This window comes from Anomaloglossus baeobatrachus, chromosome 4 (assembly GCF_048569485.1).
Source record: "Anomaloglossus baeobatrachus isolate aAnoBae1 chromosome 4, aAnoBae1.hap1, whole genome shotgun sequence".
Lineage (NCBI taxonomy): Eukaryota > Metazoa > Chordata > Amphibia > Anura > Aromobatidae > Anomaloglossus > Anomaloglossus baeobatrachus.
Genome location: NC_134356.1, coordinates 377,231,279 through 377,253,182, shown reverse-complemented (window position 1 = coordinate 377,253,182; position 21,904 = coordinate 377,231,279).

Here is a 21,904-nt window from a genome sequence, read left to right as displayed (position 1 = left end):
GCAGGCAGACGCGCTCTGCAAATGTCTTTGCACTAGTGGGACTATAGCAAAGTCCAATAGCCACGTATAGGATGCCACTAGGTACACTGAGTGTTTGCTAGTATAATGGCTTGGTTAGAATGAGTTGTAGTGTGCAACGCAGGCAGACGCGCTCTGCAAATGTCTTTGCACTAGTGGGACTATAGCAAAGTCCAATAGCCACGTATAGGATGCCACTAGGTACACTGAGTGTTTGCTAGTATAATGGCTTGGTTAGAATGAGTTGTAGTGTGCAACGCAGGCAGACGCGCTCTGCAAATGTCTTTGCACTAGTGGGACTATAGCAAAGTCCAATAGCCACGTATAGGATGCCACTAGGTACACTGAGTGTTTGCTAGTATAATGGCTTGGTTAGAATGAGTTGTAGTGTGCAACGCAGGCAGACGCGCTCTGCAAATGTCTTTGCACTAGTGGGACTATAGCAAAGTCCAATAGCCACGTATAGGATGCCACTAGGTACACTGAGTGTTTGCTAGTATAATGGCTTGGTTAGAATGAGTTGTAGTGTGCAACGCAGGCAGACGCGCTCTGCAAATGTCTTTGCACTAGTGGGACTATAGCAAAGTCCAATAGCCACGTATAGGATGCCACTAGGTACACTGAGTGTTTGCTAGTATAATGGCTTGGTTAGAATGAGTTGTAGTGTGCAACGCAGGCAGACGCGCTCTGCAAATGTCTTTGCACTAGTGGGACTATAGCAAAGTCCAATAGCCACGTATAGGATGCCACTAGGTACACTGAGTGTTTGCTAGTATAATGGCTTGGTTAGAATGAGTTGTAGTGTGCAACGCAGGCAGACGCGCTCTGCAAATGTCTTTGCACTAGTGGGACTATAGCAAAGTCCAATAGCCACGTATAGGATGCCACTAGGTACACTGAGTGTTTGCTAGTATAATGGCTTGGTTAGAATGAGTTGTAGTGTGCAACGCAGGCAGACGCGCTCTGCAAATGTCTTTGCACTAGTGGGACTATAGCAAAGTCCAATAGCCACGTATAGGATGCCACTAGGTACACTGAGTGTTTGCTAGTATAATGGCTTGGTTAGAATGAGTTGTAGTGTGCAACGCAGGCAGACGCGCTCTGCAAATGTCTTTGCACTAGTGGGACTATAGCAAAGTCCAATAGCCACGTATAGGATGCCACTAGGTACACTGAGTGTTTGCTAGTATAATGGCTTGGTTAGAATGAGTTGTAGTGTGCAACGCAGGCAGACGCGCTCTGCAAATGTCTTTGCACTAGTGGGACTATAGCAAAGTCCAATAGCCACGTATAGGATGCCACTAGGTACACTGAGTGTTTGCTAGTATAATGGCTTGGTTAGAATGAGTTGTAGTGTGCAACGCAGGCAGACGCGCTCTGCAAATGTCTTTGCACTAGTGGGACTATAGCAAAGTCCAATAGCCACGTATAGGATGCCACTAGTGTACACTGAGTGTTTGCTAGTATAATGGCTTGGTTAGAATGAGTTGTAGTGTGCAACGCAGGCAGACGCGCTCTGCAAATGTCTTTGCACTAGTGGGACTATAGCAAAGTCCAATAGCCACGTATAGGATGCCACTAGGTACACTGAGTGTTTGCTAGTATAATGGCTTGGTTAGAATGAGTTGTAGTGTGCAACGCAGGCAGACGCGCTCTGCAAATGTCTTTGCACTAGTGGGACTATAGCAAAGTCCAATAGCCACGTATAGGATGCCACTAGGTACACTGAGTGTTTGCTAGTATAATGGCTTGGTTAGAATGAGTTGTAGTGTGCAACGCAGGCAGACGCGCTCTGCAAATGTCTTTGCACTAGTGGGACTATAGCAAAGTCCAATAGCCACGTATAGGATGCCACTAGGTACACTGAGTGTTTGCTAGTATAATGGCTTGGTTAGAATGAGTTGTAGTGTGCAACGCAGGCAGACGCGCTCTGCAAATGTCTTTGCACTAGTGGGACTATAGCAAAGTCCAATAGCCACGTATAGGATGCCACTAGGTACACTGAGTGTTTGCTAGTATAATGGCTTGGTTAGAATGAGTTGTAGTGTGCAACGCAGGCAGACGCGCTCTGCAAATGTCTTTGCACTAGTGGGACTATAGCAAAGTCCAATAGCCACGTATAGGATGCCACTAGGTACACTGAGTGTTTGCTAGTATAATGGCTTGGTTAGAATGAGTTGTAGTGTGCAACGCAGGCAGACGCGCTCTGCAAATGTCTTTGCACTAGTGGGACTATAGCAAAGTCCAATAGCCACGTATAGGATGCCACTAGGTACACTGAGTGTTTGCTAGTATAATGGCTTGGTTAGAATGAGTTGTAGTGTGCAACGCAGGCAGACGCGCTCTGCAAATGTCTTTGCACTAGTGGGACTATAGCAAAGTCCAATAGCCACGTATAGGATGCCACTAGGTACACTGAGTGTTTGCTAGTATAATGGCTTGGTTAGAATGAGTTGTAGTGTGCAACGCAGGCAGACGCGCTCTGCAAATGTCTTTGCACTAGTGGGACTATAGCAAAGTCCAATAGCCACGTATAGGATGCCACTAGGTACACTGAGTGTTTGCTAGTATAATGGCTTGGTTAGAATGAGTTGTAGTGTGCAACGCAGGCAGACGCGCTCTGCAAATGTCTTTGCACTAGTGGGACTATAGCAAAGTCCAATAGCCACGTATAGGATGCCACTAGGTACACTGAGTGTTTGCTAGTATAATGGCTTGGTTAGAATGAGTTGTAGTGTGCAACGCAGGCAGACGCGCTCTGCAAATGTCTTTGCACTAGTGGGACTATAGCAAAGTCCAATAGCCACGTATAGGATGCCACTAGGTACACTGAGTGTTTGCTAGTATAATGGCTTGGTTAGAATGAGTTGTAGTGTGCAACGCAGGCAGACGCGCTCTGCAAATGTCTTTGCACTAGTGGGACTATAGCAAAGTCCAATAGCCACGTATAGGATGCCACTAGGTACACTGAGTGTTTGCTAGTATAATGGCTTGGTTAGAATGAGTTGTAGTGTGCAACGCAGGCAGACGCGCTCTGCAAATGTCTTTGCACTAGTGGGACTATAGCAAAGTCCAATAGCCACGTATAGGATGCCACTAGGTACACTGAGTGTTTGCTAGTATAATGGCTTGGTTAGAATGAGTTGTAGTGTGCAACGCAGGCAGACGCGCTCTGCAAATGTCTTTGCACTAGTGGGACTATAGCAAAGTCCAATAGCCACGTATAGGATGCCACTAGGTACACTGAGTGTTTGCTAGTATAATGGCTTGGTTAGAATGAGTTGTAGTGTGCAACGCAGGCAGACGCGCTCTGCAAATGTCTTTGCACTAGTGGGACTATAGCAAAGTCCAATAGCCACGTATAGGATGCCACTAGGTACACTGAGTGTTTGCTAGTATAATGGCTTGGTTAGAATGAGTTGTAGTGTGCAACGCAGGCAGACGCGCTCTGCAAATGTCTTTGCACTAGTGGGACTATAGCAAAGTCCAATAGCCACGTATAGGATGCCACTAGGTACACTGAGTGTTTGCTAGTATAATGGCTTGGTTAGAATGAGTTGTAGTGTGCAACGCAGGCAGACGCGCTCTGCAAATGTCTTTGCACTAGTGGGACTATAGCAAAGTCCAATAGCCACGTATAGGATGCCACTAGGTACACTGAGTGTTTGCTAGTATAATGGCTTGGTTAGAATGAGTTGTAGTGTGCAACGCAGGCAGACGCGCTCTGCAAATGTCTTTGCACTAGTGGGACTATAGCAAAGTCCAATAGCCACGTATAGGATGCCACTAGGTACACTGAGTGTTTGCTAGTATAATGGCTTGGTTAGAATGAGTTGTAGTGTGCAACGCAGGCAGACGCGCTCTGCAAATGTCTTTGCACTAGTGGGACTATAGCAAAGTCCAATAGCCACGTATAGGATGCCACTAGGTACACTGAGTGTTTGCTAGTATAATGGCTTGGTTAGAATGAGTTGTAGTGTGCAACGCAGGCAGACGCGCTCTGCAAATGTCTTTGCACTAGTGGGACTATAGCAAAGTCCAATAGCCACGTATAGGATGCCACTAGGTACACTGAGTGTTTGCTAGTATAATGGCTTGGTTAGAATGAGTTGTAGTGTGCAACGCAGGCAGACGCGCTCTGCAAATGTCTTTGCACTAGTGGGACTATAGCAAAGTCCAATAGCCACGTATAGGATGCCACTAGGTACACTGAGTGTTTGCTAGTATAATGGCTTGGTTAGAATGAGTTGTAGTGTGCAACGCAGGCAGACGCGCTCTGCAAATGTCTTTGCACTAGTGGGACTATAGCAAAGTCCAATAGCCACGTATAGGATGCCACTAGGTACACTGAGTGTTTGCTAGTATAATGGCTTGGTTAGAATGAGTTGTAGTGTGCAACGCAGGCAGACGCGCTCTGCAAATGTCTTTGCACTAGTGGGACTATAGCAAAGTCCAATAGCCACGTATAGGATGCCACTAGGACACTGAGTGTTTGCTAGTATAATGGCTTGGTTAGAATGAGTTGTAGTGTGCAACGCAGGCAGACGCGCTCTGCAAATGTCTTTGCACTAGTGGGACTATAGCAAAGTCCAATAGCCACGTATAGGATGCCACTAGGTACACTGAGTGTTTGCTAGTATAATGGCTTGGTTAGAATGAGTTGTAGTGTGCAACGCAGGCAGACGCGCTCTGCAAATGTCTTTGCACTAGTGGGACTATAGCAAAGTCCAATAGCCACGTATAGGATGCCACTAGGTACACTGAGTGTTTGCTAGTATAATGGCTTGGTTAGAATGAGTTGTAGTGTGCAACGCAGGCAGACGCGCTCTGCAAATGTCTTTGCACTAGTGGGACTATAGCAAAGTCCAATAGCCACGTATAGGATGCCACTAGGTACACTGAGTGTTTGCTAGTATAATGGCTTGGTTAGAATGAGTTGTAGTGTGCAACGCAGGCAGACGCGCTCTGCAAATGTCTTTGCACTAGTGGGACTATAGCAAAGTCCAATAGCCACGTATAGGATGCCACTAGGTACACTGAGTGTTTGCTAGTATAATGGCTTGGTTAGAATGAGTTGTAGTGTGCAATGCAGGCAGACGCGCTCTGCAAATGTCTTTGCACTAGTGGGACTATAGCAAAGTCCAATAGCCACGTATAGGATGCCACTAGGTACACTGAGTGTTTGCTAGTATAATGGCTTGGTTAGAATGAGTTGTAGTGTGCAACGCAGGCAGACGCGCTCTGCAAATGTCTTTGCACTAGTGGGACTATAGCAAAGTCCAATAGCCACGTATAGGATGCCACTAGGTACACTGAGTGTTTGCTAGTATAATGGCTTGGTTAGAATGAGTTGTAGTGTGCAACGCAGGCAGGACGCGCTCTGCAAATGTCTTTGCACTAGTGGGACTATAGCAAAGTCCAATAGCCACGTATAGGATGCCACTAGGTACACTGAGTGTTTGCTAGTATAATGGCTTGGTTAGAATGAGTTGTAGTGTGCAACGCAGGCAGACAGCGCTCTGCAAATGTCTTTGCACTAGTGGGACTATAGCAAAGTCCAATAGCCACGTATAGGATGCCACTAGGTACACTGAGTGTTTTGCTAGTATAATGGCTTGGTTAGAATGAGTTGTAGTGTGCAACGCAGGCAGACGCGCTCTGCAAATGTCTTTGCACTAGTGGGACTATAGCAAAGTCCAATAGCCACGTATAGGATGCCACTAGGTACACTGAGTGTTTGCTAGTATAATGGCTTGGTTAGAATGAGTTGTAGTGTGCAACGCAGGCAGACGCGCTCTGAAAATGTCTTTGCACTAGTGGGACTATAGCAAAGTCCAATAGCCACGTATAGGATGCCACTAGGTACACTGAGTGTTTGCTAGTATAATGGCTTGGTTAGAATGAGTTGTAGTGTGCAACGCAGGCAGACGCGCTCTGCAAATGTCTTTGCACTAGTGGGACTATAGCAAAGTCCAATAGCCACGTATAGGATGCCACTAGGTACACTGAGTGTTTGCTAGTATAATGGCTTGGTTAGAATGAGTTGTAGTGTGCAACGCAGGCAGACGCGCTCTGCAAATGTCTTTGCACTAGTGGGACTATAGCAAAGTCCAATAGCCACGTATAGGATGCCACTAGGTACACTGAGTGTTTGCTAGTATAATGGCTTGGTTAGAATGAGTTGTAGTGTGCAATGCAGGCAGACGCGCTCTGCAAATGTCTTTGCACTAGTGGGACTATAGCAAAGTCCAATAGCCACGTATAGGATGCCACTAGGTACACTGAGTGTTTGCTAGTATAATGGCTTAGTTATCAGTTGGAGTGTGCAGAGGACAAGAGGGTACAGTGGCAGGATTGTGGTGCTCTGGGTAGAGGAATGGAAGACTGCCTTTCTATTCCCTCCTAATGGTGAAATGCAGGTAGGAAATCCCTGACCTGGGCTACACAGACGCTGTTGCTGTTTGCAGGACCTGTCACCTATGGCTCTCTGACCCTGCCGGTTGGAGCCCTTAAAAGGACTGCTATAAAGTGCTCTCCCTAAGCTGTCTAACGCTGTGTATGCAGCGCATACAGCTGTATCGGCTATAGGACTCAGGAAGACGGAGCTGCGACAGTGATGTCTGACACCAAAGACGCAGAAGGCAGATAATGGCGTCCGTGAAGAAAATGTCCGGTTTTATAATGCAGGGACATGTGACATGCAGATCCTATCACACATGCCGTTGCTTCTCTGGCTCAAAGTCCACTTAGCTGTGTGTGTGTCTGGGATTGGCTGACATGCTGGCCCGCTCCACAAGACGCGCGCGCTTAGGGAAGGAAGACAAGAAAAAAAAAAAAAAAAAATGGCGATCGCCATTATAGAAACAGCAGTGATCTGAAGGCGCTGTTCACGCACACTATACACTGAAATGTGATAATAGTTTGATTCACAGAGTGACTTACACTATTACAGCAGAAACCAAGCTATGATTTAGCTGTTTTTTGGCTGCTAGAACCGTTCTCGAACGTTTCTAGAACTACCGAGCTTTTGCAAAAAGCTCGAGTTCTAGTTCGATCTAGAACATGCCCCAAAATCACTCGAGCCGCGAACTGGAGAACCACGAACCACGAACCGCGCTCAACTCTACTTAACAGCAACGATCTTGGGCTAAAATTCACTTTTGAAGTTGGGACAGAGAGTCTAGCCTTTTTGGATCTGAAAATATCCAAGGACTTAGGAGGGGGATTGGTCACTAGCATTTATAGAAAACCCACAGCGACGAACAGCTTATTGAGGTGGGAGAGTCATCATCCAGTACCCTTAAAAAGGGGAATTCCTAAGGGACAGTTCCTCAGGCTTAGACGGAATTGTTCGTCCCTGTCAGACTTCGAAGCCCAGGCTTTAGACATGGGAGGTAGGTTTCGACAGAGGGGGTATCCCCTGCACGTACTCGAACCAGCGTATAAATGTGCTAGATCAACCCCAAGAAAAGAACTGGTTAGGTCACAAAAAAGACAAAAAGATGAGCAGATCACCCGACTAATAGGAACGTATGATGACCAAAATCCCAGGATAATGGAGGTGCTTAGGCGTTACTGGCCCATCCTTAAATCTGATCCAGATATAGGGAAATGCATTTCATCGCATGCTAGTGTCACATTCAGAAGAGGTAGGTCGATAAGGGACAAGTTAACACATAGCCATTTCTTGGCCCCAGAGGGACAAGGGACTTGGTTAGGTCGGAAGCCTCAAGGAACATTTAGGTGTGGGAGATGCAGCTACTGCCCACGAATCAATCAAAATAAAGAATTCCATAACAATAAGACAGGCAGAGTATTTAGGATTAAAGAATTTGCAAATTGCAGGACCCAGGGAGTGGTGTATCTCTGTACCTGTAGCTGCCCCATGGGATACGTGGGCAAAACTAAAAGGGAACTACGTGTCAGAATTGGGGAGCATTTGGGGGATATCGGTCATAAGAGAGACACGGCTTTAGCCCGACACATTAATACATGCCATAATGGAGACGTTGGCACGATATCATTTCAAGTGATCGAGGTGGTTAAGAAACCAATTCGGGGGGGTGATTGGAACAATAAAATCCTCCAACGCGAAGCCAGATGGATATTTCTGCTAGATTCTGTTTCCCCGGTCGGAATTAATGAGAATTTGAGCTTTGCCAGCTTTATCTAGGCCTCTTCTTTGGCTTCCAATGCAGGATAGGAAAGGCATCTTCTCGCCAATTTTGGGGTCATTTTTACCTAATTTCAGTATTAAACACTCCAAGAACCCTTAGAGATATATTATGATATTTTTTCAGATTTACGCAGAGTGTTGACACCAAGCAATTACGGTGGCTTAAGCTCTAGCAATATTTCATAAACGAATTGGCATAGGCAGCATATATTGATTAACTAAAATATGTGGAGTTGGTCTTACAGGACAATATCAGAGGACAATGTTTATAGGCATGCGCTGACATCTGGTCTGATGTGGGTTTATTTTGGATTTATGGCTACTGATTTTATAGGTATGGCCATGCAGTGTCGTTAAGGACGGATGTGATTCAGTTATACATCTCCCTTTGGCGTTAGCAACCAGGATAGGGTTATTGTGCTGTCAGTCTAATCAAGTCACATCCGGTCAGGCAGGATCCGTCTTTATCCTGGCCGACGCGGCTGTTAGGACGCCTGGGTGTCATTACCATTAAGGGCGGCTGCAATTGAGTAATGGGTTACTCTTTGCAGTGTTAATCATGAGGATAGGATGTGGGATCTGTCAGCCTGTCCCTATGCAGTATCGCTGAGGGCATATGCGATTCAGTGATACATCCCCCTCTAGGGCTAGCAACCAGGATAGGGCCACTTGGCTGTCAATCTAATCGAGCCACACTACATCCGGCCGGGCAGGATCTGTCTGTATCCAGGCGGATACGGTTGCTGGGACGCCTGTTTGCTACTACCACTGTGGGCGGCTGCATTCGAGTGATACGTCACTCTCTGCAGCGTTAGCTACTAGGATTGGACAGGGGATCTGTCAATCCGTCCTTGACGCGTCACTTCCGGCCGCATAGGATCCGTCTCCGATTGGCCCATCAACATGTCAATCTCGGATAACAGGATGTCCCACCCGTCCTTGACGCGTCACTTCCGGCCGCATAGGATCCGTCTCCGATTGGCCCATCAACATGTCAATCTCGGATAACAGGATGTCCCACCCCCATATCAGGAGGCGGGCGTTTTAAAAGAGCAGATGGCAGTGGAGAGACAGACAAGCAGCAGGGACATTACGGACCTTTAGATCTCTAGCCTGGGAGGCCATATCGCTGTGCCCTGGGGAACTTCATACGCCTTAACGCCTGGTACCTTGGTCACTGAAGACCGAGCCTTCTGCTGGTAGGTGACTCTCCTTATTCAATTAGGACTGTATATGATATCCAGTATCTGGATATGCATAGGGGGAAAATAACCTGGCACTAGCGATATTTGCATATTATGTCTTTATAGGACGTGTTCATTCACTAGTGGGATCTGAAGCAGTTACCTAGGACTCCCACTAAGGAAATACCTGGGGCTTCCACTAAGGATATATCAGTGCCCAGGTAATGACAGGCGAGATGGCAATGTAAGATAATATGCGTCTGCCCTGCATATAAGCCATACAATATATATATTTTTTTCTCTACAGGGGGCTAACCAGGAGAGCAGGATCCACATCCTAAGAGAGGGCAGATAGATTTTTTTCTGCTAGAGAGTGCATGCTGCACCTTATCTCAAGTGCCAAACTGTATACCGTCCATCACCTTAAACCCTCTTTTTAGACTCATAGGTATTGGTATTTGTTGTTATTAATGCCTGTTGTTGGTTATGTGAGCTTCAAGTATGTAAACCCACTTAGCTCTTAGAGATGGTTTTCCTTTCTCTTATAGCAAAGGCCTAGAAGTGGCGCTAAAGGGTTTATTGTCCCTGGAGAACATCATGCATCATTTACCTAGAATGGGTATGCTTCGTTTTAGTATTAGATACCATAATACTGGGGAGAGATGTTATCTTGTAGGATTGACTCACATATTTATATTTTTGTATTGTCAATGCTTATGTAGATATGGTGAGGTGAGACACTGAACAACATTAATACCATATTTTGGAGGAAAAGAAAAGTGGACCTAAGAAGGTAGTGGCATGATATACACTGATAGGTGTGTTCCGTGCATGGTGCAGAGAGATCTTGGAGACACAATGACTAATGTGCTGTATCACTATATTGAATTACAGAGAGGACATCTATAGTCCCTTGAGTTGATGGTGTCAAGTTATACTGTACAAGCACACCCTGCTGCTGCTATTACACCACACTTGGATGCTGTTCCAAGTAAGTCTTATATGCGAAGGAGATCTCTTGGAGTTTTGGTTGGATTTTATATTGAAAGACACCAACTGTCTGTTTTTGTCTATTCACAGGTGTATGTTGGCTAATCACCCCTGATGAACCCCCGAATATTTTTTTAGGAGGGGGGGAAACGCGTCGGGAGGAGCTGTGGGCACCGATCTTGTTGGGTCCATAGCTCTGTCCTAAACTGCTGTTTACAGTATCTGGACTGTAGCATAGTCTCCAGTCCGAGTCAGGAACCAACAGATTTTATACATTACATGTTGTCCTGGTCTTGTCACAATGCACTTGGTGGTGGTGGTTTAGGCTAGTGGAGCGTAGGGATATATAGGGACAGCCACCCGGAGCGGGGAGTGTTCAATACCTTATAGCACTCTCCGCAAGTAGGCAGGAGGAGTTGAGGAGTATCGTAGTTCCTCCTAGTTCACTGAAAATTATTCAGCTATCTATCTCTGCACGCTCCCTCTACTCTCCACTAGGCCTTGATGAGCACAGTGTCTTTGTGTGTTTGTCAGACATTTGGTGTCATATTTATTTTCTATTATAAATTGAATAAAAATATTTTTTATAGAGGTGTGTTCTAGTGGTTTTCGTGTAATTCCACCTTGGTTATTATTCTAATAGTGGTCGATGTGAAATATTGGGTAACCAACCCGATATTTACCTTGGTTACCAGCGCACACCTCTTAGCGCTGGCTCCCTGCACTCCTAGCCAGAGTACACATTGGGTTAATTACCCGATGTGTAGTCTGGCTATGTGTGCAGGGAGCAAGTAGCCGGCACTGACAGCGTGAGAGCGGCGGACGCTGGTAACAAAGATAAATATCGGGTAACCAAGGAAACGGCTTCTTGGTTACCCGATATTTACATTGGTTACCAGCGTCCGCAGAAGCCGGCTCCTGCTGCCTGCACATTTAGTTGTTGCTCTCTCGCTGTCACACACAGCGATGTGTGCTTCACAGCGGGAGAGCAATAACTAAAAAATAGTCCAGGACATTCAGCAACAACCAATGACCTCACAGCAGGGGCCAGGTTGTTGCTGGATGTCACACACAACAACATCGCTAGCAACATCGCTGTTACGTCACAAAAGTCGTGCCTCAGCAGCAATGTTGCTAGCGATGTTGCTTAGTGTGACGGTACCTTAAGGTAGAGGCTAAATGCTTTTCATATACTGTATATAGTAAGTGTTAATTCTTATAATTAATTCAGACAGAGAGGGAACCTCCGTGAGTTTCCATTTTGCTGCCAGACACTGTCTGGATGCAATCAGTGCATGAGAAATAAACCCAAATGCAGTATCCCGGAGTTCCCCCACTCCTAAATGTAGGACCACAAGGGGAGCTGAAGGAGCAATTTTAATCTTTGTAACTTCAGAAATAACGCAGAAAACTTCCTGCCAAAAAGCTGCAACCTTAGGGCATGACTGACACAAGTGGGCACAACCTTTCCAATACACAAAAGGATAGTTGGGAACATACCTAGATAGTTTACTGGGGTCAAATACCATCTCATGTGTACTTTTTTTTACCACAGATTTTCAATGGGATTTAGGTCTGGACTGTGACTGGGCCATTCACACACATTAATATGCTTTGATCTAAACCATCCATTGTAGCTCTGACAGTATGTTTAGGGTCGCTGTCCTGCTGGAAGGAGAACCTATACCCCGGTCTCATCTTTTGCAACCTGTGACAGGTTTTCGTCCAGGAATATCTTGCATTTCACTCCATCCATCTTCCCATCAGCTCTGACCAGCTTTTCTGTCCATGCTGAAGAAAAGCATCCCCACAGCATGATATTGCCACCACAGTGGATTTTTTTTTCCTACTTTTACTTATGAAGAGTTAATTTCATAAAAGTTGAGCAATAAGTTATATACACCCCAAAACGGTACCAAAGACAAATACAACTCATTCTGACAAAAAACAAGTCTTCATACAGCTCAGTTGGCAAAACATAAAAAATTGGCTGTTGGAATGCATTAGTAAAAAATAGAAAAGAGATATTAGGTTATAATGAACAAATTGGGAAGGGCTGTAAAAACCCCGTCACACACAGAGATAAATCTTTGGCAGATCTGTGGTTGCAGTGAAATCATGGACATATTGTTCCATTTGTACACAGCCACAAACCTGGCACTGATTGTCCACAATTTCACTGCAACCACAGATCTGCCGCAGATTTATCTCTGTGTGTAACAGGAGCTAAGAGGTCTTCCAAAAAGATTTTTTTGTATCTCTTTGGCATCTACTTTTCAAGAATAATAAATAGAGTATATAATAAAATGAATACTGTATGACCCCTTCTCTGGAATCAGATCTTCCCCACTACCCCTATTCTTTGCCAATATGCTGCAGTAGTGACATCACAACAATAATGCATATGATCACTGCAGCCTATCACTGGATTCAATTGCTTATGCCGACTACCACAGCATCACCACTGAGCTCCATGACTGGTTGTCACAGTCACGTGCACTGCGGTTGCAATGTCACTACTGATTCTAATTTGTTCTTGGAAACCCTTCTATGCATTGCCTGTGGTTATTAGTGTAACAAAGTTTATCGCAGTAACATTACAGGAGCAGTACAACACAATTTTTTCTAAATGTTTCTGGCTTTTCCTGTGTCCTTTAGAAAAAACAACATATATCACCCAAATTTTGAAAGTTCAATTAGATCCTGGATGAAATCTTAATATTGGTTTAGCTTCCACACGCTGTATAATTAAAATGTATGTTTTGTTTAATGAGAGGGAGTAAACGCATAGCTTTGTCAGCCCTTTTCTCCGTTAAAGAAATATTCAACCTAATTACAGATTTAATTCTGAAACTGAATTTTTCACTTACCAACTCGGATGTTTTATTCCATTTGTGTCAAGAATTTGATGAAATAACTAATAGGAAACACATGCTGTTATGAACAGGATACAGTCAGTTTGCTGTAGTTCCAGAGCCTTGTGGTACCAGCAGTTTTATGACAATTCACCTTTGTATCAAGAGCATCATTCACAATAAAAGTATACAGATTTTAACACGTAAGATGACAGTACATGACAATTTTAAGGTGACATAATAGTTGTGACAGGAGAATTATTGATGTGCTCTATTCTTTTCTAGCTGCAATAATATATTTTATGTTCTCAAACAACCTGTAATTACTAGCAATTACTCTGTATGCATATTTGAAGGCATGTATGAGCTAAAACACATTTGATTACAAAGCAAAACAGTAATTTTATTTGTTCTGAAAACTATGACCTTCATAGTGTTAGCAAATGTATATCGTCAATAATATCAGAATTTTAAAGTTTTAAAAATTACAAATGAACATAAAAGCAATAGACAAAAAACTTGAGTATCCACAATCAGAGTTCTGGTCGCAGCAGACTTTCATTGTGTTCGCCCTGCTGATAACACTTGCCTCTCCACAAGCCTATATTGACATGCTGTGGCTCGGGAAGCAGCACTGCATCTCATCTTACAGTGCGGAAAAAACAAGCACAGTGGGCATGGTATTTCTAGAAATTTCATCCACTGTGCTTGTACTGCACAACGCAGCATTTTTGACACAGGGAAAACACGCTACATCCAAAACGCTGCTAATCCTGATCGTGGGAACCCGACTTTGGGATGTCTGCACACACTTTGTGTTTTTAGAAGTGTTTTTGAGTGCAGATTTGTCACAAAACCTGAAAGGATTCCTGATGCCAGCCCAGCAAAGGCAATGAGAATCTTGAAGTGTCATATTGCTTGAATCTTGAATCTTGAATCTTGAATCTTGAAGTGTCATGTTGCTTATTTGTGACTTGCAAATTTGGTGCAGAAAATAGTCTGCAGTATGTTAATTATTTCAGCAGCTTTGAAGCATTTTTTCACCATTGACTTTAATGAAGTCAGTCAAAATCGGAATAAAAAGCAAGTGAAAAACGCATGCAAAAAAAGCATTGAAAACGTGGCAAAAATGTGTGTTTTTGCAGATGCTTTTTTCCTGCCAAGAGATGCAGAAATGGTGCAGAAATTTTTGCAACCAAATACTGAACATGCACACATACCCTAAAGGGTGCTTTACACGCTGCAACATCGCTAGTGATAACTAGAGATGTCGTGCGCGATAGCACCCACCCCCGTCGTTCGTGCGACATTTGGTGATCGCTGTCGTAGCGAACATTATCACTACAGCAGCGTCACATGCACATACCTTTTCAGCGACGTCGCTGTGACCGCCGAACAATATCTCCTTCAAGGGGGAGGTGCGTTCGGCGTCATAGCGACGTCACTGTGTTGTCACTAAGCGGCCGCCCAATAGCAGAGGAGAGGAAGCGATGAGCGGGACGAACATCTTGCCCACCTTCCTTCCTCATTGCTGGTAGACGGCAGGTAAGGAGATGTTCGTCGTTCCTCCGGTGTCACATGTAGCGATGTGTGGTGCCGCAGGAATGACAAACAACCTCGCTACTGACCAGACAACAATTCTTGGTAAATGAACGACGTGTCACAGACCAACGATTTTTAACTCTTTTGAGATCGTTTAAGGTCGCTCATAGGTGTTACACGCTGCGATGTCGCTAACAACGCCGAATGTGCGTCACAAACACCGTGACCCCGACGATATATCGTTAGCGATGTTGCAGCGTGTAAAGCACCCTTTACAGTCCTTCTATAGGTATATTGCTGCTGCAAAATAAACTCCTTTTCATGAAGAATTATGTATATAGAAATTAATTCCTGTATGTAAAAAATCTGCTCTAAACCAACAAACATCTATATTTTAATTATGATTAGTATTTTATTTTTTACTCACAGAATGAGGATATTAATGAATAATAGGTTACAAGAAAGGAGTATATAAAACAACAATAGGACACATAAATTTGTAGAAAAATAATCACTCAAACAACGCTCAAAAAGACACTTGTACATGTGGAGCCCAGTCCGGCAGCTACCATCTATTTTAAAATAAAAATACTTGTTTATGATTTGTAAAAGGGTTATAAATTTACCACAAATAGAGGGATAAATAGAATCCTCAGACTGCTGGTTGTTTATCGCAATGCTGCTATACTCCTGTAAATGTCTGTAGTAGAGATGAGCGATGTTCGAGGTTCGCAAATTTTATTGTTCGAGTGATTTTGGGGGTGTTCGAGCTCGAACTCAAGCTTTTTGCTAAAAGCTTGACAGTTCGAGTTACGTTTGAGAACGGTTCGATCACCAAAAACGTGGCTTTTTACAGCTACAGTGTGCAGGGAGCCATCGCTGGCAGCCTGCGGTAAGCTTGTAACCAAGGTAAATATCGGGTATCCAAGCAAAGTGCTTTGCTTAGTAACCCGATATTTACCCTGGCTACGTGTGCAGGGAGCCAACACCTCCCCACTCGGCTCCGCCCCCTCCTGCACTCGGCATGTACACACAAACTCACACTTACACTTACACTCACCTGTCCCCAGCCATGCAGTCCCCGGCACTGACGTCCTTAGCGCCACATGGCCCCGCTCGGCTCCACCCACCTCGCACTCCGCCGCCCACACACATAGCCCCGCTCGGCTCCACCCACCTCGCACTCCGCCACCCGCACACATTACGCCGCTCGGCTCCACCCACCTTGCACTCCGCTGCCCACACACATGGCCCTGCTTGGCTCCACCCACCTCGCACTCTGCTGCCCTGCACACATGGACCCGCTCGGCTCCATCCACCTCGCACTCCGCCGCCCGCACACATGGACCCGCTCGGCTCCTCCCACCTCGCACTCCGCCACCCGCACACATGGCTCCGCTCGGCTCCACCAGCCCTGCACTCCGCCGTCAGCACACATTCTCAACAGCCGACTGCTGTGAGTGATCAGGTGATCGCTCTCATTAGCCAGCCGCCGGGAGATCATCTGTTCGTTCTCAAAAGCTGGCCAGCTAATGAGAGCGATCAGCTGATCGTTCTCTCTTTTACAACGGAGTCCGACAATAAATTCTATTCTTGTCATCCGTTGTACAATGCATCAGTCCCAAGCGTCAAGCAATGCATGTGACTGATGCAAAACAACGGAAATGTGAAACTAGCCTTACCTGCGGTGATAAAGTCCGCCCTCCCGATGTCAGCACTATCACTGTCCTCCATGGCCACCGCTTGTCACATCTCCTCTCAATGCTGACCCGAGACTGTGACTATCAGTGACGTCACAGGCTCCCGTGATACTTGGTTGTGAAGGCGGCGGTCACTAAACTCAGTGACAGCTCTGCGATTAGGAGTGCAGCGATCACTGCAAGTAATGTACCTCACTATCCTCCTGACAGCAGCACTCGTCATGCCCTGCAGTGACCTGGGCTGACCTATTGATGATAGCTCAGGTCACTGCATTGCTCTCCCAGCCAATGTGGGACATTCTGTTCTTCATTGACTGGGACATTGACTATGGTATGGATCGTCATGGGAACCCCTTGGATTACACCAGACCTGGATTTGTTTTTCTTTCTAATAAATTGGTGAAAGAGGGAATGTGTTGAGGAGTATTTTTTCAAATAAAAATGTGTTTGTCGTCTATTTTTTTTTTTATTACTGACTGGGTTGGTGATGTCGGGTATCTGATAGACGCCTGCCATCACGAACCCCAGGGCTTGATGCCAGGTGACATTACACATCTGGTATTAACCCTTATATATTACCCCGTTTGACACCGTACCAGGGCAACGGGATGAGCTGGAGTTAAGCACCACGATTGGCGTATCTAATGGATGCGCCACTCCTGGGGTGGTTGCGGCCTGCTATTTTTAGTCTGGAGAGAGTCCAATAACCTTGGACCTCCCTAGTCTGAGAATATCAGACCCCAGCTGTCCGCTTTACCTTGGCTGGTGATCCAATTTTGGGGGAACCCCCACGTGTTTTTTGTTTTAATTATTTATTTCATTTAAAATAACAGCATGGGGTGCCCTCAGTTTTGGATTACCAGCCAAGGTGAAGCTGCCAGCTGTGGTCTGCAGGCTGCAGCCTTCTGCTTTACCCTAGCTGGCTACAAAAAATAGGGGGGACCCCACGGTCATTTTTTCTTAAATCTATTTATTTTTTTGGCTAAATACAAGACTAAGCACCCCTTAGTGCCACATGAAAGGCACCAAATGGTGCAAAACTACAAAATGCAGGAGAGTGGGATATTATGTGTTTTTCTGCCATTATAATGACAGAAAAGACTGATATGAAGTGTACAAGCACAGGGAAATCACCAGAGCGCTCTACGCTGTGAAAAACAGTAGAAAATGGCACTGGAGTGAACATGTGACCGCCTCATGTAGGTTGAAGCTATAGATCCTGGGTAAATTTATGTATTTTCTCTCCTTCAGTTTTTTTTCAGTACACAAAAAAACGGAAGGCACACGGATGACAAACGGATGATATATGGACCGTATACGGAACGGAAACGGATGCCACACAGATGCATCCATGAAAAAAAACGGACCCTTTTTTGCGGACCGCAAAAACGGATCGGTTCTGTGAATGTAGCCTTATTGTGATCTGCCGTTTAAAACAGCATACAAAATGGAGTGAAGAAGGGGTTAATGCCGCGCATCAGCCGAAATGAAGATGTAAAACGTTGATGATGATAACTCTTTCTTTTATTCCATAGGTCTACGCGTTTCGAGCTGAAAACCTCTTCCTCAGGACCAGAAACATCAACATAAAGCATAGCACAGATGATGACAGATAGATATATATATATAACTGATGAAGACAGAACCGCCTACTGAACGAAAAAAATCAGCGGGAGGATCCACTAGCTGCATGACATAGCAAATTCATGGTGGTACATCAAATTTACAAACACTTCAGACAACCATATCATAGTGAAGAAAACATCAAGTTGTATATATAATTAAATTAAAAATGTGTTGTGAAAAATAATTAATAATAAAAATAAAAAAGAAAAAAAGAAATGTGTGTGTAGTGACTAGAACCCTTGTGCGGGTTGTATAAATTCCTTCATAAGTCAAGTTTCCATTTTAGTGGAGTTAGCCATTTCTAGTTTCATGAAAAATTCTAGAAAACTAAAGAAGAAAAGGCAGGATGGAAAGCAAGCCAAGAAAAATGTGAAAAAAGGGACTCTTTTTCAGTCTCCAAAGTGTGATTTGAACCCTCATAGCGAGTGCACCATGGGGAATGATATATAACACATAAGATTAGTGCCACAAGTAGAACATGTGCTGTATAGTATGTGTGTGCTAAAGGACATATGTATATACAATATACATATATGTATATACAATATACATATATGTATATACAATATACATATATGTATATACAATATACATATATGTATATACAATATACATATATGTATATACAATATACATATATGTATATACAATATACATATATGTATATACAATATACATATATGTATATACAATATACATATATGTATATACAATATACATATATGTATATACAATATACATATATGTATACATATATATATATATATTTATTTATATATTTATATACGTGCTAAACAGTAGGTGTGTATATGAAAGTTGATTCTGTCATAGGAATTGTGTCAAAAATTGTAAAAATATTTAATATTTAATATGTAAAAATTTAATAATAAAGTATTTAAAAATTTAATAATAAAGTATTTAAAAATCCTGAAGGAACACTGAGAGAACTCTAAAAAAGCATATCATAAAATGCGCAGACCGGAAAAATGTTTCTTTCTAGGAAAAAACGAGTATAAATAAAAAGGCTTTATTATAAAAATCTATTAAAAAACAATTAAGAAAGTGTCAGATCTGGGTTGGAAAGGAGAAAAACATGTAGAAATGGAACTATGTTGAAACCTAGGCTCCAGAGCGGGAGGCATAACAAAGCACTGATCAAACCAGGTCAAATGAGTTCAGACCGTGGGAAAAAAAATTCTGCGCATGCCCTGCAAGGCGACTTCAACACAGACATTCATCGAGTGAAGACCGCGGGAAATAAACCCATAGGGAGAAAACAGCTATACAGAAAAAGTAATATATCAAGTGCCGCATATCACGAGAGTTTAACCATGGTAAGAGAAATTGAAAAACGCTATTTGCTGATGTTACAAACATATGTCGCCAATAAAAAAATAGACGGACAGTAATAAACCATACACATGGGAAAATAACTTGATGATTCTTCCACAACACCAGAAAAACAGGCCAAGAATGATAACAATTATACATAAATAAAGGGCTCACTCGTATTATATTAAAACCAAAGTTAAAAAAAAAATATATATATATATATATATATTTATATATAATATAAATAAATATAAATATGACCATATGTTATAATATAAATATATATAAAAATCAATAAAATAAATCGGTCACTTCATTAGGACCCACAGGCTTCAAGGTGTTCAATTTATAAATACAAAAGGTTTCCTTTTTACTCAGCATATCGTGTCTATTAGGGATCTTCATAGGGATCTGTTCAATAGGGGTAATGGTAAAACTGATCTTTCTCTCATGTACGATCGTACAGTGACGTGAGAGACCATGGAGAAGAAAGCCCTTTTTAATATTGTGTCTGTGTGAATTTAAATGATTGTGTAATGCCTGTGTGGTCCTACCTACATATTGCTTCCCACACAGACAATCAATCAAATATACCACAAAGTCTGATTGACAGGTCATGTGTCCCTTGATGGGGAAAAGTTCTGGCTCTCCATTGGGGCCAAATCTCTTTCTCCTGTGTCTAATAATATTGCAACATAAGCATTTGTTGGAAAAACATTTGAAACCACCCATAGAGAGGTCAATCCTTTTGTTACTAGTGGGTGTTTTTAGTCTGATGGGTGCCACAACATTTTTCTGTAGGTAATACCAGGGTGACTGGGAATATTGTTCCTCAGAACCGGATCATTTTTAAGAATATACCAGTGTTTGGATAATATTCTTTTAATGGACCAGTTGTCCTATCTAAAAGTAGTAATAAAAGTAGTTGTAAAATCATTATCTGTTTTTGATATACGTTTTTCTGTGTTGGATAAAATCAAAGCCTCCTGTTTCAAATCCTGGGTTTCCTTGAAGGCATTTTTTAAAAGTTTTTTGGGATAATCTTTCTCTATAAACCGGTTCAATAAAATTTTGGCCTGTAATTCCAAGTCCTCATCATGAGTGCAATTTCTTCTTATTCTTCTATATTGATTTTTAGGTATATTCAGAAGCCATTTGTTATAGTGGCCACTATTGAAATGTATGTATCCATTCGTGTCGACCTTTTTAAAAAAGGTTTTTGTAATTATATGGTTCTCCCTATAGGAAATGGTAAGATCCAAAAAATTAATGGTTATATTATCTATACATGGTGAAAAAAATTGACCCCAATTATTGTTATTAATGTATGAAATAAAATCTGAAATATTATCATCCTTATTGTCCCAAATCAAGAACAGGTCATCTATATATCTTCTGTAAAACACAATACTACTTTTATAGATAGAATTATGAATAAAAATAGAATAAAAAATTCCCATAAATTAATTCGCATATGTAGGTGCTACTTTACTACCCATCGCGGTCCCAAGTGTCTGCTGGTATAAAACATCTAAAAAAGTAAAAAAATTATTCCTTAAAATAAAATTCATACCTTGCAGAATAATTTTATTTTGTAAAAACGGAAGTCTTGGGTCATTTTCAATAAATACTAATAGAAACATTCCAGACCAAGTTTGTGATTAATATTAGAGCAAAGTGCAGAAACATCCATAGTGAGAAACTGATAAGAGTCCCTTCATTGGATATCTTTAATCAGTGTAATTAATTGTGCTGAGTCCCTCAAATAGCTGGTAAGTTTAAGTACATGGACATGCATTATCTCATCAATGTATGTTGCTAGATTAGAAGTTAGTGCATCGATCCCGGAAATAATGGGTCTCCCTGGAGGGTTGACCAAATCTTTATGGATTTTAGGAAGGTGGTACATAAATGCCATTTTGGGGTTTTTTATTTGTAGAAATTTCTTTTCTTTTTCATTAATGATATTATAATTGACCGCTTCTGAAATGAAATTATTATATTCTAAACAGGCCTTCTCATAATGTGCTATATCACTCTTGCGATATTGCAAGGGATTGAATAGAATTTTTATTGCTTCAGAAATGTAATCTTCCCAATTATGAATTACAATACCACCACCTTTGTCGGCCGAACGTATCACAATGTCAGTATTTTTGTTTAATTCAATAAGGGCAGCCCTTTCCATTTTGCTCAAATTAAATTTTCCCTGGTTTCTGGTACTGTCCAAATCTAGATTTTTAAAATCATTTAAGACTAAATCACAAAAAAGTCTTAATATGATGACCTTTGCTTGCTATAGGGTAAAAAGAAGATTTTGCTCTTACATTAGTATGAAGGAAACCATCAGCAAGACTAGGTGTATTACTAGAGATTCGAGTATTAATCTGTTTTGTATCATCGTTATTAGTGATGTTTTTTTTCATGAGAAAATGTCTTTTCAAGGTAAGTTTTCTAATATAGGTTTGGAAATCAAGATAT